The sequence below is a fragment of the Oreochromis aureus genome, linkage group 14 (assembly GCF_013358895.1).
Source record: "Oreochromis aureus strain Israel breed Guangdong linkage group 14, ZZ_aureus, whole genome shotgun sequence".
In the NCBI taxonomy this organism is placed as follows: domain Eukaryota; kingdom Metazoa; phylum Chordata; class Actinopteri; order Cichliformes; family Cichlidae; genus Oreochromis; species Oreochromis aureus.
The window spans coordinates 29,473,075-29,491,517 of NC_052955.1; the positions used below are offsets into that span (position 1 = coordinate 29,473,075).

General features: G+C 41.6%; 1 pseudogene; it reads left to right on the forward strand.

The window, feature by feature from the left end:
• Positions 1-1,316: 1,316 nt before the first annotated feature.
• The window catches only part of LOC116313897, a 40,318-nt pseudogene continuing 23,191 nt past the window's right edge, over positions 1,317-18,443 (forward strand).

An 18,443-nucleotide genomic window follows, 5' to 3' on the forward strand; every position in this document is an offset into this window, starting at 1 on the left:
TTTTTATTGACATTTAACTAATTCAAAAGATATTTCAATATTTATTTATCTAAAACAAAACAAGTTTACTCTAAATTCATGTTTAACAAAAAAAAGTTTTTTCCCTAAAGTGTATGTAAATATCTGGTTTCAACTGTGAATATACTGCTGTGTATTGAAATTCCTCTTGTTTTGCATAGAAATATACTGAACAACATACAAAGCATAATATATAAAATAACATCTACCTGAGTTTTTTCTTTGAAAGAAGCCCCTTATGTCCATTGTTGTGTTCATCAGTACATAACTGAAACCGATTTAGAGTGCTTTGTTTAGCCGTGGAGGGTAACAACTGAAAATATGAAATAAACACACATGTAAGCTAAGACTCTCTAAAAAAAAATAGCATTGTTGTTCGGCTTTTCATTTCGCCATTTGTTGATTCACTCGAAGAGCAAGTAACGTAATATGGGTCAAGTGATCAGTTTGTGATACACCGTCATATTTACATTATTTGTACAGTACGAATGATTTGCTTTGGTAGCTCTCCTCTGTCTGAATGTCTGCGCTTCTCTAACAGCAAACTCGCAGCCAGGTAGCAGCTTCTCCCCCCTCGCTCACATGCGTAAGTGCTGTGCTCAGTCGCCTAGTGCCTGAGCTCGGATCATACCAAAATTAGGGGGGATTTACGACTGTGCGCTATGTGCTTCGAATATTGTGTTTAGTTTTTGTTTTATACAGTTGTCATTCGGGTATCTAACTATGAAACAAAATACACTCCAAAAGACCCCGGGCTTCTGAAAAAATGACCCGGGCTTAAGCCCAGTAAGCCACCCCCGCTCCGCCGATGGTTGACTCCAAATCTCCCGAACACTGGCCGTTTCTCAATCCTCAAGTACGCGAGTACGTACTCGCGTTCTCGGCGAGTACGTACTGGCCGAGAACGCGAGCACGGACTCGCGATTTGTATAATTGGAACACCAGCGTACGTGATGATGTCACAGGTCCGGAGTTTCTACTGCTGTCCCCTCTTAATTTAACTGTGAGTAACATGTTATGAAGCTTAACTTTAATCACAGCCAAACCGGTTTACTCAGGAACAAATAAAACACTGAAATAAACCAAACATTAACATTTAGAAGTGATCTAAGTGACTTATATATCATTGTTAACCTCAGTAGTGAAACCTCTAATAATAAAAATAGTGTACATGTACATACGTGTACATACCTTAATAAAAACAAGCAGGTGAGATGTTAGAACGCTTCTATTTTTATTTTAGTGGACACTCAATACTATAGACAGCTGCTGGGGTTTCTTTAACCTCAGTAGTGAGACGACCGCGAGCGGGGGGGTTGAAAACGATGTGCCGGGAGTCCGCTGTTGAGTTTTGGACGAAATGCATTCTGGGATATTTAGCTGTGCCAAGTCCACACCGATGCATGCTCAATAAAACGGGCGGAGAGAGAACATATCCGGGACTTTTTCGCGTTCTCGGCTTGATGCGTACTTCGAATTGGAACAGTACTTGGTCTCCGACTGATGACGTATCACGAGTACACGAGAACGCTAGTACGCACAAGTACGCATATTGAGAAACGCCCAGCGAGAACAAGACAAGACCGAGTGATCAGAGAACAAGACAAGACCACGACCACGGAAAAGTGGTCTCGAGACATCCAACTCTACTATGGCGCACGATTCTTCATTTGGTGTCTTGAGTGCAATATTTTTATATTTCACAGGTGGATTTTAACCATCCCATTCTTTATGAGTTTGTCCTGTCAGTTCATTCCTAATGTTTCATCATTGGTTTCTATTTCAGTTTTCATTATTGCCTTTTAAAAAATGCTTTTGGGTCACAGTCAAAAACACAAAGTTTCAAAACTGTTTCAAAACAATTTCAAATAGTTTTGTGTTTTGTGAAAAAGAACTACTGCCTTGGGTTCTAAAAGTTATTATTGCCCAGGTGCACAGTCACTCATCTCAACTGGTGGCGTTTTCCAACATTTCACTCCGTGTAAACATAATCCTGATTTTTCTAGTCGCAGATTCCTCACATTAATGCGACTCTTTGTAGACGCGATGACGCAATCTTAGTAAGACGCGTGTCGAGTCATTAACGTGACGTTTAGACGATTTAACGGGTCAAGGATATTTTTTTTCTTAATAATACAGCTACATTAAGCATGCATTCTATATAACGCACTCTACTGCGTTGGTCAGGAGCAGGATTATGGGCTCAAATTGTGGTCATAAATATTTTGTACTTGTAAATCAGTTTTGTATGTGTAAAAAGAATTTGCGTGTGCGTAAAAAAGATTTGTGTGTGGACATAGCCAAAAAATACGTGTGAAACTCAGTTTAAAGTTACAAGTTTGAACCTGTTTTTTTTTTTTCCTTTCAGCTGATTGGTCAATGTCATGTCAATCGCAAATTTAACTATCTAATCAGAGAACAGATGGGTTTGGCTGTCGGAGGGGCGCTTTTTTGAACTGCAGGTCCTTGAAGGGTAATACAGTTTGAAGCTGGAGGATCTTTGTATAAATATCCCATGAGGCTCATACAAGCTAGGTCCTTTAACTTTTTACAAGTACAAAATATTTATGACCACAATCAGCTTTTTATTTATATTTCTTTTCACTTTTGCTGGTGATGTGCTTCTTCATTCATGATTCACTGAACTTCAATCCTGAGAAGTTAAAGGACAGTTATGCTCAAATTCAACTAGGACTGCAGCTATAGATCATTAATCTATCAGTTGTTCCATGGAGTGTTCGGATAAGAAATACTTTTGTCTTATTAATGAGCAATAATAAATATTCAAAAGAAAGACAATACATGGCTTTCAAAGCGAACTGCTCATTGGTTTCCACTTTAGAAATTGCAATGTTTTTGTTTCATTTGTTAAAAAACTAAAAACAACAGAAACAACCCTTTAAATGTCATATTAAGTTTTTGTTTTAAGGAAACATTGCCTTAAATGCAGAAATGTGTGTATATATATATATATATATATATATATATATATATATATACAAAGTAGAGCAATTTCTTGTTTTGAATATTAATATCACTATGTTTTTGTTTCACAGGTACGATGGTGAACAGCTATGGTCTGCTAACTCTCCAGAGGGAACCAGGTACTGACAGGAAATAAAGTTTTCTCTGCAGACTCTTTTCATTCATGTAACATTCAAATGTAAAGACTTTAATCAGTTGTAGTAACAAATAATAATATATAATTGTTTCACCCTGACTGAGGCTGTACTCAACTATCAACATGAGAATTGCATTGAGGTTCATGGTGATTTTCATCTTCTACTGACCAAAGTATAAATAATAAAAACGTCTGCATCTCCCACACAGACTGGTGAAGAGATACGCATGGCACCAAGCTCACTCCGTGAAGTTGACCATATGCATCCAGTGCAGTGGGCTGCTGCTGCATATGGCTATGAGTCATGCAGAGTATATCCTTGTAGTAGAAAAGCAAAGAAGAAAATTGATGGATAAAAAAACAAACAAAAATTAAATAATTCAATAAAAATAGATAAACATTGTGATACTATTGAACAGTCAGGTTTAAGTACCAGCTTGTTAATGGTTGACTTTTGTGTGGCTGAAATGTAACACAAGACACAATCTGTGAATCAACCATTTGCAAAACATCTGTATGGTTTATGTATTTATTCTAATTTTGTTTGTCCTTCAGTTCCTCTGAAAAGCATTGAGGTGGAGCTGGAGGTGAGGGACCATGTGGCTACAGTGGTCTCCACTCTGAACTATGAGAACAAGGAGGACAAACCATTAGAGGCTGTTTTTGTCTTCCCTCTGCCTGGAGATGCTGCTGTCTGTCATTTCAGTGCTCAGATTGGACAGACACAGATTGTAGCTGAGGTGAAGGAGAAACAGGAGGTGAGCTGGACAGTAAATATAACCTGATTATAAGTGAGCTTCAAAATAAACACAGTGAATGTCACTGACATGTGTCACCTGTGCTTCAGGCTCGTGAGGAGTATGATGATGCTCTGAGCTCCGGTCAGCAGGCCTTCCTATTGGAGGAGAGTGATGAGAGTCCAGATATATTCTCTCTGAGTGTGGGCAGTCTGCCTCCAGGAGAGCGCGCCCATCAGGTTGGAGTACGTCACTGAGCTGGCTGTGCAGGCTGATGATGGTCTGAGGTTCTGTCTGCCTGCTGTGCTCAACCCTCGATACCAACCTCAGGGTAGGACAACTTCACAATACTTGGACCAGAAACAGTGAAACCATATTAGGTCTTTAACAAACATTCAAAACACTGACAGAACATAATATATGGCAGAAAATGAAGTCAAGATCCAACTTCATTTTCTGGAAGAAAAAGTGATACGTATATTTGTGTCATATGATAAACTTTGTAAGAAACCAGAGGCAGATGTGTTGAGTAACTACAGACGGTAACTGTTCAGATTTTTTGTCAGCTTGATATGTTGTAAGTGAAATGTAAATACCGGTATGTAAAATTGTTATGGGGATTTTCTCATTTTGTCACAACTGTTAAAAAATCAGATTGTGTATGTCCCAGTTTGCGGTGCTGTCTATTAAAATTAATCAAGTATGTGGAACATTTGCACAACATAAAGAGCACAGCTGGATTGTTAAGTTGTAAAGCTGCTCACACAGATGTATGGTTCTCTATCACTTGTACTCTGATGATCTATTTATTCCTGAACAGCTCTGAACTTTAAACTAATATAATTCTACTGTCCACAGATTAAGAAAGACATGCGGATATTAAGTGAAACAAAGTGTCTTTATTGTTATTTTATAGAACAGATGTAAAATACTGTCGGATCTCTACAGAATCTTTGCTCTTAAAATACTTTTTTATATGGGGTGGCTGTAGCTCAGGTGGTAGAGCAGGTCTGCCACCAATCAGAAGGTCGGTGGTTCGATCCCAGGCTGCCTCCTGGCTACATGCCAAATATCCTTGGGCAAGATACTAACCCCATGTTTGCCTACTGGTGGTGGTCAGAGGGCCCGGTGGCGCCAGTGTCCGGCAGCCTCGCCTCTGTCAGTGCGCCCCAGGGCAGCTGTGGCTACATTGTAGCTTGCCATCGCCAGTGTGTGAATGTGTGCGTGAATGGGTGAATGACTGAATGTAGTGTAAAGCGCTTTGGGGTCCTTAGGGACTAAGTAAAGCGCTATACAAATGCAGGCCATTTACCATATATATATATATATTTTTTTTTTTTAACCTAATTTCACTGAAATTAGTTTTTTCTTGTGAGCAGCCTTATTGTTTACAGCATTTCTAACCTGATGTTGTGTACAGGTAGTAAAGGTCCAGGTGTCCAGGTGACTTCTGTTCCAGCCTCTCTGGTGCCCTACAGTCTGTCTTTTTCTGCCCGAGTGTCCTCTCCTCGTCCGATCTCTAAAGTAGAGTCCAACTGTTCCCTGGACCCTCTGCAGTACCTCAACACTGATCAAACCCAGGCCACGGTAGGTAGAGTGCTGATGTGTCTGCTGTGTGTGGTTGTTACTTATTACTGAGGAATAAATATGAATGTGTTTGTGGTGTGCAGGTCAAGCTGGCTGCAGGACACAAGTTTGACAGAGATGTTGAACTGCTGATTTATTACAAAGACGCCCACCAGCCCACTGCTGTGGTGGAAGCAGGACAGGCCTCTGCTGAGCCGGGTGAGTGAAAATGAGTGAAGTTGTTAATTTGCAAAGAAAGATTAATTAATCTTTACTCATGAACTCAGGAGTTCAATATGTTTGAATAAACACTGAAAGTCGATGTTGTTTTAAGTTTTTTCTGTCTCTCATTTTTCAGGCTCTCTGATGGGTGATCCAGTGGTGATGGTGAGTCTGTACCCTGAGTTCCCCCAGTCTGTGATGTCTTCAATGGTTTCATGTGGAGAGTTTGTGTTCTTATTGGATCGATCTGGAAGTATGAGTAATACTCGCATCCGCAGTGCCAAGGTATCTTCATTTGTTCTTAAAGTCATAATTCTATCACAGCGTTCCTCTCACACAGTGGCCTCACCATCTTTTCCTTCTTCCCTGAAGGACACTCTGCTGCTCCTGTTGAAGAGCTTACCAATGGGCTGCTATTTTAACATTTACAGTTTCGGGTCCAGATATGAACACATCTTCCCGTGAGTCTCTCCCTAATATCTGTCAGAACAAGGAAAGTCCCCGCTGTCTTTGTTAAAATATCTGAATGGCTGTTTTGTTGCATGTGTTTATGTGATGGCAGTAAGAGTGTGGAGTACAGCCAGCAGACCATGGAGGAGGCTCTGAAGAAAGTTGAGCAGATGGAGGCTAATCTTGGTGGAACAGAGATCCTGCAGCCCCTCAAACATATTTACAGCCAGCCCTGCATTCAAAATCAGCCCAGACAGGTAACTCATACAGTGGGACACTTTCCTAGGGTGGTTATGGCTCAGGTTGTGCAGCAGATAATCTGCTCATAAGAACATTTGTGGTTCGATTCCTGGCTGCATGGCAATGTCTTCTTGATCCCCAATGTGCATGATGTAGAGTGAGTATGTGTGTGTAAATGCTTTATAGAAACGCATAGAAAAAAGGGCCTGTATTCACCCATTTTATTTGAATAGGTGAATGAGACATGTTGTATAAGGAGATTTGAGTGCTCAAGCAGAGTAGAAAAGCACTAAAAAGAAACAGCCCAGTTACTATTTCTGAAACCTAACTCAGCTCTCAGAACAAGCTGTGTGTTTGTGAGTCTGATGTTATGTCCTTATGTGCCAACTCTCCTCTCTAGCTGTTTGTCTTTACTGATGGAGAGGTGGGGAACACCAAAGAAGTGATCGATCTGGTGAAGAAGAATTCAGGTTCTCACAGGTGAAACCACAAACACACAAGTACATCTACATAATTCCCAGAATGTCCAACATGTCCTCTGTGAAAACTGTTGTATTGCAGGTGTTTCTCTTTTGGGATTGGGGAAGGGGCCAGCTCTGCTCTCATCAATGGGATGGCCAAGGAAGGAGGAGGTCACGCTCAGTTCATCACAGGGACTGACAGGATGCAACCAAAAGTAAGACATTAAACACAATTATGAAGGAGGATAATGACACGATATGAAGTCTTACTAACCATATTTAACCAACTCATAAAAAATACTACATCTTATTTGCTGTTTTGGTTAATTGTAATACATTCAATCCAAGGTTTTTGTTTGACACCATCAGCAGATTCCTTAATCTTGCTCAATCTGTTTTCCCTGCCATGTATTCCAGTGACAGCTTAAAAAGTCTGTACGTCTTCAACTGGCCCAAGTCCCTTGATTGTTTCTGTTCTCTGAGTTTAAACAAATTTTCTCGACAGATCTCATTGACATTGTTTCACAAACGCACAGTTTTTCCTGCCCAATGGACATTATCTCTCCTAAATTCATTAAGAGGTTCTGTATGCCGTCTCCCCATTGACACAAGGGCCGGAGGTGCGGTACCCTTCCCAGTCTACCTAAAACTGACCACCACGACCGCACTGGTGCACATCCAAGATCCTCCGAATTGTGTAGGCCAGATAACCATCGACGAGCATGGTGGGTGGCAAGGGGTTCGGACGGAGGGCAGAGAGAGCTGGAATGCACAGGTTTAATTTGAGACGTGTGAAAGCTTGGGTGGATGCGTAGGGAGGATGGTAATTTCAGTTTTACTGCCGTGGGGCTGATGATGGAGTCAACCTTGTATGGGCGAATGTACCTGGAGGAGAGTTTGTATAACAGTGACTTTAGGGGAACGTCTTTTGCAGCAAGCGACACCTTTTGCTCAGGTAGCTACCTTGGAGCAGGTGTTCTGTGGCGGTCTGCATAACTGCACTGGCGCTCATCCTTCCAGTGTAATGTCTCTCTGGCCCGTGTCCAGACATGTTGACATCACCGCTACTGTACTCTCTCTCTATGTTTCTGGGAACAAAGTGGTTGTTATCCTAAGGAGATCTCAATGGGAGAAAAACCATTAGCGGATGAAGTGTGAGATCAGTGTGCATACACCACTCAGACAAGATATGATGACCAGGTTGAAGGGTTGTTGGAAGTGAGACAGGGAAGTGTAGCCTCGAGCTCTGGATTCATCTTCTCTGTTTGACTGTTGGTCTGGATATGATATCCTGACCCGGATATAATAGACTGACCCAGCCTCCTAATGCTGAACAGAATGACCTCCACACCTGTGAATTAAACTGACCCTTTTCTCAATGAGAAGCCCTGCTTCAGGACACCCCGATTGTCCTGGAGGGACGTTTCCTGCCGGATACACGATGGATGGGTGGGAGCAGTGGCGCGTCGTGTACTGGCAGGACTGTGGATTGAGGACATAGAAGATTTATACCTATTCGGAACCATGATAACAGGGTTCTTGCTGATTGGAGCTGGCTCAGCCCTGGCTTATCAAAGACTGAAGAAACCCCACAAGGCTAGCCGCTATGATTGAAGCGATGAGACGGACTGCGAGTACTCAGACTGTTCTTTTTGAACGCAACGTGGATAAGATCTTGGGGAAGCTCATGGCTCTTCAACAGGAAATTGACAGACCTGGTGACCAGTGACGGATATTTAAGCAGCTCGTTTGTACTAAACCGAAAAATCATTTCTCTTATCTGGCTACCCACATCGCTAGAGGGCCCCTCAGGGCCAGCTTGTTGAAAATAACAAATTCTTCTCCTCAATAATGAGATTGTTATGGCTCTCTGCACCCATATCCTGCCAAAGCCACCTGTGTAAGCTGTGGACTGTTGACTTTCGCTTAACTGGGTGAAGGGACACTATCTCAGTTGAACACAGGATACACATACACATACTGTGTTCTTTGACTCTCCCTAGGACCGTGGGCATGGGTGGAGGGCTAGCCTCGGCTTTTAGAAGTAAGTAAGTAAGTAAAGTTTATTTATATAGCACCTTTCACAGACATGTGTCACAAAGTGCTTTACAAGGTAAAAACACAATACAGTCATGAATACATCATAAAAACCCTGGTCTAATTAAAACCTTTGGGAAATAAAAATGTCTTTAGATGCTTTTTGAAGGTCTCCACCGAGTCCAAACACCGTAGAGACCTAAGTCACCCAGTCGCCATTTAATATCAGGTATTGCACTGTCTGGTGCAGTAATCATAGTTTGTTTTGGCCGGGTTTAGCTGTAAGCAATTATTGTTCAACCATTGTTTAATGTTGGTTAAACAGTCAATCAGATCGAAGTAAACTCCGAATGCAGCAATTGCCTCCTGCCTTGTATTCCAGCTTCGAAGTACAACTACTGGAGCTGACCGGTTCCCCCCGGACTCTCTGTGCAGTGGTGTATCGGACTCCGAAGCACAACAAGGATTTTATCTGTAAATTTGCTGATCTTTTAGGAATTCTCTTTTTAAATTATGATGGTGTTCTTATTTCTGGTGATTTTAACATTCATATATGTTGTGAGGCGGACCTATTGGCTAAGGACTTCCTTGCCCTTATTGACTCTTTTAATCTTACTCAATGGGTAAGAAAACCAATCCACATTAAAGGCCATACGCTTGATTTGGTTTTGTCATATGGACTGGAAATTTCCATCACGGACATTAACGATGCTGGGATTTCGGACCATTTCCCGGTTATGTTTGATATTGAGTTATGCAATATGGAACTGAATTCAGAGTGTCCACTGTGCCTTGTGCGTATGATTAATCCTGACGTTGTTGCCAATTTCTCTGCGGTCTTTGTTAACTCTGCCTGTTATAATGTCATTAGTAATGCAGCTCTCTCGGTTGATGACCTTGTCAACTCTTTCATTTCTACATGCTCCTCTGTTTTGGACACTGTGGCTCCAGTAAAGCCTAAACGCTATAAAACACCTCGCCAACCCTGGCTAAATGAATCCATCCTGGCTCTTAGACGTGAATGTCGTCGAGCAGAGAGGAGATGGAAAAAAGATAAACTCCAGGTGTCCCTTGACATTCTGCATACGAGCTGATCTAAATTTCAGATGGCCGTCAAAATGGCAAAAGCTTCTTTTTTGTCAAACATCATTGCTACTAATAGTCACAATCCTCGAGTTCTGTTTAAAATCTTTAACTCAGTGGTTAATCCTTGCTCTGATGTTTCGAGAGAGGCCTCCCCGGCTCTCTGCAAAAAATTTCCTAATCATTTTATAGATAAAATCTCAGTGTTAAGGGCCCCTGGGGCAGTAAATCAAGCCCCAGTTTCCAAATGTTCAACGGCTTTTCAACAGTTTGAACCTGTGTCATTCTCGACTTTAAAGGAAATAATTAATAACCTGAGAATGTCTTTGCATGACATTATTCCCTCTCGTATCATTAAGGATGCTTTGAATACAATTGGGTCATGTATCTTACTTTTAATGAACTCATCACTGTTATCTGGCTGTGTTCCGACTGTCTTTAAACATGCAGTCGTGCAACCTGTTATTAAGAAAAGCAGCCTTGATCATAATGTTCTCGCAAATTACAGGCCAATTTCTAAACTTCCTTTTATGTCAAAAAGTTTAGAGAAAATAGTGCTTCAGCAACTACAGACCCATTTAGAGATAAACGGTATCAGTGATAAATTCCAGTCCGGATTTAAACTGCGTCACAGTACCGAAACTGCCCTACTAAGAGTTTTCAATGACCTCCTTCTAATCACTGATTCTGGGCGCTCTGCGGTCTTAATTCTATTAGATGTGACTTCAGCCTTCGATACGGTTGACCATGAGATTCTTTTGGCAAGGTTAGAACATGTAGTTGGCCTTAAAGAAAATGTTCTTACATGGTTTAAATCATATTTTTCTGAGAGGTCGTTCTCTGTCACGATGGGAAAACATACCTCTTCTTCTGCCCCTTTTCGCTGTGGTGTGCTTCAGGGCTCGGTGCTGGGTCCTGTGTTGTTCTCCCTGTACATGTACACGCCCTTGGGCTCCATTTTTGAAAAACATAATGTCTCTTTTCATTGCTATGCTGATCAAATCAAATCAAATCAAAATTTATTTATATAGCACATATTAAAACAACAATGTTGACCATAGTGCTTCAAAGTCAGTAAAAGCATGAGACAATTAAAACAAACAATAAAACAGGACAACAAACAATAGGTAACAACACAACAAGTTAGAACAGCCAACTAGTTAGAATCAAAAGCCAAAGTAAAAAGATAAGTTTTAAGACGTGATTTAAAAGACTGGATAGACTTGGCAGTATGAATATGAACAGGGAGGTTATTCCAGAGTCTAGGTGCCACGGTTGCAAAGGCCCAGTCACCTCTCAACTTCATTCGAGACCTAGGTTGTGCTAGGAGCATGTGAATGGACGATCTAAGTGCTCTGTTGGGATTGTATAAGTGGAGTAGTTCAGAAAGATAGCTGGGCGCTAAATTATTCAGAATTTTAAAAGTGAACAAAAGAATTTTAAAATCTATGCGATGTTTAACAGGGAGCCAATGTAATTTGGCTAAAATTGGAGAACCTTCACAGACATAGCTAAAATTGGAGTTATGCTGATGATATTCAAATCTACTTCCACTTGACTGGGGATGTTTCATTTTCACTACATCCTCTGTTTGATTGTTTGAGGGATGTCAAAGACTGGTTATTATGTAACTCTCTTACCCTAAATGAAAAGAAGACGGAAATTATTGTTTTTGATAGAAATATGCCTCTGGGACAACTAACTGGTACTCTTGGGCCTGTTGCTATTCACCTCACTGATGCTGTTAGGAATCTTGGAGTTTTTATGGATAATTCCTTCAAACTGGATAAACAGGTGTCTACTGTGGTAAAAAGTAGCTTCCATCAACTACGACTAATTTCTTAGGCTAAACCTTATATACCACGCAAAGATCTAGAGAAACTTATTCATGCATTCATTACTTCAAGACTAGATTATTGTAACTCTCTTTACTTGGGCCGCCAATCTTCGCTCCTTCAACGATTGCAGTTGGTCCAAAATGCTGCAGCACGTCTCTTAACCGGCACTAGAAGGTATGATTCCATCACCCCTGTTCTAGCCAACTTACATTGGCTTCCTATCAAATATCGAATCGATTTTAAGAATCATATTGTTTACTTATAAAATCTTAAATAAGATGGCACCTGATTACTTAGCTGATCTCCTCTGTCTGTATAGCCCTAAGAGAGCACTAAGATCATCGGGTCAACTGCTCTTAGTGCAACCTAGGTCTTGGCTGAAGCCATTGCCGCACCCAAATTAGGGTGATTTTCATCTGGTTCTGCATTTACATTATGTAATTATTTTATATCTGTAATTTATATTTTATATTGTGATTTTATCTGTATCATGGTTTTACTGGAAAGCACTTTGGTGTACTTTGGTCTTTAAATGTGCTATACAAATAAATTTGATATGATATGATATGATATGATATGATATGGTATGATACACATGCACACACACACATGCACTGACACAGATACGTACTCACCCATCCCAAACGCCTCCGATGTTTGCCCCCACCCGATGCAGACGACGGGTCAACTGGACCAGCCCAACGTAGATTGCTGCAGGACCGGATGCTGCTGTCCACAAAAGAAAACTCTCACCCCATACCCGCACCTGTTGCTTTTGATGTGTTTTCATGGTGTTATGGTGTGAAGATTCAGGTGCTTTTTGTGCTGAGGAGTTGTTGGTTTTTTTTGTTTTCTGTTCTCATACTGATCTCCTACTAGGAGCTCAGTCTGAGTAGAATTCTCTTTTTCTCTCCTCCATTCCCCTATTGTGTTGTAGATTTCATTGTTTTTTCTTTACACTACATGTTCTGACCTGGTGATGTTTGTATATTATATGTACGGTTGGAAGAGTTTCAATCTTGCTGCAGGCATCTGCAAGTGGCAAATAAATGGCTTCATCATCATCATCATCAGTGGAGCACTGTGGTACGTGCAGAGGCAGGTACAAACTGTCGACCAGGTGGGCCAGTACCTCCTGGAGGGCCTGCTGGATTGTGTCCTCCATCCCACAGGTCACAACGCCTACCATACACAAAGCAGGGACGAATGTTGGCAGGCACAGGGGTACTGATGTCCTTGGCAAACTGGTGGGGGAAGCCGTCAGGTTTGACATTTTTGGACCCTAAATGGTAGGCAATAGAGAAGTTAAAACGTTAGTAAAATAGTGACCAGCGAGCCTGACGGGTATTCAATCTCTTGGCTGTCCTCAAATAAGTTAAGTTCTTGTGATCGGTCCAGACCACAAGAGGATGCTCTGCCCCCTTTAGTAAGTGTCTCCATTCTTCTAGGCCCAATTTTACAGCCAACAACTTGCGGTCATCTACATCATAATATCTGGGGAGAGACTGCGAGAAAAGAAGGCACAGGCTTGTAGTTTGCCTTGAGGACCTGAGCACTGTGAGAGGACTGCTCCGACGCCAGTGTCTGATGTGTCTACTTCTACACGGCTTTGAGTGGTCGGGATGGATGAGAATGGGAACAGTTGTGAATACGTGTTTTAATTTTGAGAAGGCGATTCAAGTCAGTCTGTTTATTCAGCCTCACTTCTGGTGCCGGTGCCCACCTCTCAATTTTAAATACATGTTGACATTGAGGGTTCTTTGGCGGGGCCATGCTGACACTGGCTTTTGTCTGGCAGGTGAACAGGGGCAGGTCATTGGCACCATGCCCCTCCCATGTTTTAAATTCACTTTAGAACAGCACGAATCAACACCACATATGAGTGGGCAGAGTGAGGCATGGGGTCGTCACAAACCGCTGGTCTCTGTTCGCCATCTGGGGCGGGGGCCTGGAGGACAAGCATGCTGTCTTGTTGAGGTCTGGACTGATGCGCTTCCTTGCTGCTGCAGGACTGGGAGCAGTCTGCTTGCATCCACCCCAGAGTAAAGGGCACCATCTCCTGGGTCTGGTTATTGCCTGAGGTAATAATACTTATATGGCTTTGGTCTGGTGGGTAATGGTAGAGAAAACCTGGTTATTAAGGGCTGTAGCAGGGATGGGAGGATTTAACGGGATCAAAGGGAGATGTAACTCATTAGTTAACTTAATATCAATTAGGTTCTGTTCATCTCCTGAATCTGCTGAGGTTTGAAGTGACCTAGTGATCTGGTTGAGACTGAGGGTGACCAGAAGGAGAAGCAGAGATTCAGATGAAGTGAGGGATTCGCCCACACTATCCCCAAATTTACTGGCAGGTGGAGTCATTTAGCCCAATTGGACAGGTTGCTATAAAGTGATTTGGAGAACTACAATACAAACATTTCCTGCATGGATTCTGGGGGAGATTCTGACACGGAAAGCCATGGAGACAGAATGGATACTGGGACTGGAGGTGGCGGTGCTGGGATTGGCGAGAAACAAAATTGGGTGCAGTGAGGCTAAAGGCTCTTTTTGACCCCACTCTCCCTCATATAGGCAGGTAGTGATCTGATGAAAAGTGAAGTAAGCTTTGGCCCAGGCGAGCCCTTTTCCCCCCAGCATCCCCACAAAATACGAGCGCTTATAAGCATCATCAGGGAAGTAACGCTGAGAGCGGTTGAGAACTAATGAGCATTGCAAAAGGAATCCCCTACACCGACCCAATTCACCAGCGAACGGGTCGGGGGCAGGGGATACTGCAGCTCTAAAAACCGGTATCATTGAAAGCGATGGGGATGTGACAGGCGGAGTGGCCTTAGCAAACACCGGCGATGGCTTTGAGGATGCAGAAATGGGTGCCGTGTCGGACATGAGATCTGATTTAAGCTCAAGAATAGAGGCGAGTATCTTTTTGTGTTTGTCTTCGATAGGTTTACATTGACCACCTAGGAACTGCAACATCTGCTGGTATTCATCTAATCTGGCACCCTGTTTTGCAATTGCTGTGTGAATTGGATCCACTGAGTCCAATTTCCTGGTCAGTTCCTACTAACACAACGCCCAGAGGCCGACACAAAAGATGGACCCAAGTGCAGAAACCAAAACAGACAGTGATCAGTTTAGTGACTTTATTGAACAAGTGCAAAAATACATAGCTGAATGAGACAGGCAGGGGAATTATGTGAGGGCAGATGGCAACTAATTTCTGGCTGGACTTGAGTGTCATATTTGAAGAGTTTTTCATTATTTTTCAGGTGATGCAGTCGCTGCGATTTGCTCTGCAGCCAGCTGTGGTCGACATCTCAGTCACATGGGATTTACCAAAGGACGTGTCGGTCACTGTCCTCTCTCCACCAATCACAGCACTTTTCCAGGGTCAGAGGTCACTGATTTATGCCCAGCTCACTGGACAGGTAGGAGCAGCAGCCTCTCATGTTGTTGTTTAGGTATTTGATGACAGTAATTAACGTGACTTCTAACACTGTAATTCTGTGTCAGAGCTCAGAGGCAGCAGAGGGCTGTGTGACGCTGAAGTACAGCCTGGCAGGTCATCCCTCTGAGAACCAGCTGCACTTCAGTCTCAGACCTGCAGAGGACGCTGGGTAAAACAGTTTAACACAAACAACACACTTCTGTTTTGAATTGTGAGTTTCAGTGTGTTAAATTTAGAACAGTATTTTAAGAATTATGATACTACTAACTGTAAAACAGTTAATAAAACACAGACCTAATGCTGTTTGTCTAGTTTTAAACCTGTTTCACTTTTTCCTAATGATTATTTCTTGGATTAGGGGTATTATAACATCTAATAGTATATCATCACTGATCACAAACATATTAGACATGACAGAGTAACCTCAGTCTGCAGTTTGTGTGAAATCAAGGAGACATTGTTTGAATTCAAGTCCAAACACTTTTATGTAATAATCTGACACTTTTCTTGTAAAATATACTGAGAATAAACAGCTTGACACACACAGGTACCTTGCCGACAACAACTAATTTTTGTCCTCAGTGCCTGCTTTTGTAAAGAATGACAGACTTGTCTGTACATTGCACACTGTCATAGTGTTTGTTTAGAGAAGAAAACAAAGCCTGTCTGACCTTTGGAGGCAAATCAGTCAGCAGCAGAAAGGAATCCGTGCAAGATACTGTCAGGACTCCTTCAGACTGATAACTGGGTTTAAGTAAAGACAGACTTAACCCCGGTTTTCAGGCTGGACTATAGGTCGCCATCCTCTGTCAATGTGATTGATAGAAACAAAAGTAGGTAAGAAGGTACTATAAATCTTTAAAATATAGTTTTTACAAGTAAGTTTAATGTACTGTTATGTATGTTTACCAGATCCTCTTTAGAAATCTTTAAATTTCTATGTGCTTTCTTAAAAATGCCTCCATGAAGCCCAGTTACACAAATCAGTTGGTTAAACTACAGTCATGTCTTAAAGACGTCAAGCCCTGGATGAACTCTAATTTCCAGCTTCTAAATTCAGACTAAACTGAGGTTATTGTACTTGACCCTACAAAACTTAGAAAAATAGTGTCTGATCAAATACATGATGGCTTTACTTTAACCTCCAGCATCACTGTGAAAAATCCTGGACTTGTTTTTGATCAGGATATCTTTTTTAATTGACATGTCAGCGAAATATTTAGGTCTGTTTTCATTTAGTTCTGTAAAATCTCTGAAATTAGAAACATCCTGTTTGAGAGTGATGCTTAAAATTAGTGCATTTTTTATTTTTAGACTGGACTACTGTAATTCATTATTATCTGGGCTGGAAAAGCTCCCTAAAAGTCTTCAGTTAATCCAAAACATCCTGCGAGAGTACTAACAGGAATGCAAAGAGAGATTATATTTCTTCAATATTGGCTTATCTTCATTGGCTCCCTGTTAAATCCATATTTGAACATAAAATCTTTCTACCTGCCATCATTCTCCTTTAGTAATCAGGCTGCATCACAAAGACTAAATATTTGACAGTACCATATAGTCACAGTAGAGCACTTTGCTGTCAGACACTATCTCTATTTTTAAAATTACTCTTCAATACTTTCCTGTTGGGGCTGTATCAGATGACCCTAAACCAGGGGTCCCCAATCTCAGTCTACGACGGCCGGTGTCCCTGCAGGTTTTAGATCTCACCCTGGGTCAACACACCTGAATCACATGATTAGCTCATTACCAGGCCTCTGGAGAACTTCAAGACATGTTGAGAAGGTAATTTATCCATTTAAATCAGCTGTGATGGATCAAGGACACATCTAAAATCTGCAGGGACACCGGCTCTCGTGGACTGAGATTGGGGACCCCTGCCCTAAACCATCCATTAGGTATGCTTCAGCTGAGTTGCTAGTGGTTTACCATGATGCATTTTATCTTTACTCTAAATGTGTTTATACACCAAATTGCATTTTGAGGTTGAAACCAGCCTTAGTAATTGTTAAAAACTTGCTTTCTCTCTTTCATAGCTTGTCTTTGTCCTGACCAGTGTTGGTCAAGTTACTTGAAAAACACTAATAACTAGTAACTAATTACTGATTACTTCCCCAAAAAAGTAATCCTGTTGCTTTACTGATTACTTATTTTCAAAAGTAATTAGTTACTTAGTTACTTTTTAAAAACATGATTTACAATCTGAATAGGTGATAAAGCAATAGATCTTTCAGCCCAATTCTACTTTCTGCCTAATCCATCATATAAAATGTAATCAAATGGAAAAAGTCTCTTTTTAAAACTTGTTTTATTAGTTTTAATCTTTTAACTTTATGCATCAAGCAAAAATTAAATTATATGCAACATTCTCTGACTGGAAGAAATTTGTTTAACATTTAAACCTATTTTCTGCACATTCCAACATATAAAATAGTTTTTGTGTTTACACTCAGTCTTTCAAATAGATGCAAGTAAAACACAACAGAAAATAAATAAAATCAAAGACTAGCGGTCCTGTTGCTCTATTTTCACCTGTATAGCAGGAGTGGGGCAGGCGGAGGTTTGCGCTGGTGCAGGTGAGCCGCTCAGTCAGTGGAAGAATCCGCGAGTTTGTCTGTGGATTTCCCATTCCGTGGTAGCGCACTCGGTGCTTGCTCGGACGTTTAGGGGTTTTTTCGCTGTAAAAAGAAGTTTTCTTCTCACGCAGTGAACAGCGGACGCTATAATGTTTTTGTCACGTTTTACGGAATCAAACTCAAAGAAAGGGCAGTACTTTCACGCTTTAAACGCTGCACGGTCATGCTCTCTCCCGCACTTGTTTGTTGTGTCCCAAAACGTCGGCTGCATCCTTCGGAGGCCGCATTTGAAGGCCGATTACGTCACGGCCAGGCGACGAAGGCTGTCCCAATTCGTCGACTCCCTCAAATGCGGCCGACAAATGCGTCCTTCATTTCCCCGAATTTGAAAGATGCGTCGGGTGTGTCCTTCATGGCCCACCATATCCCCGAATTCATAGCGAGGCCCAGCTAATTCCAGTTTCCAACAATGGTGGCCGCTACAAAGTTTTAATATTACTCTTATTAATCTTTCTGGGTCACAAAATAAACTTTTAACATATTTTCAGGCGAGAAAGTAGCTGTGTAAACTTCAAATATCTGACTGGTTTATCAAGACATCGCATATTTGCAAAAGTGCGGCGACGTTTTCGGGGACGTC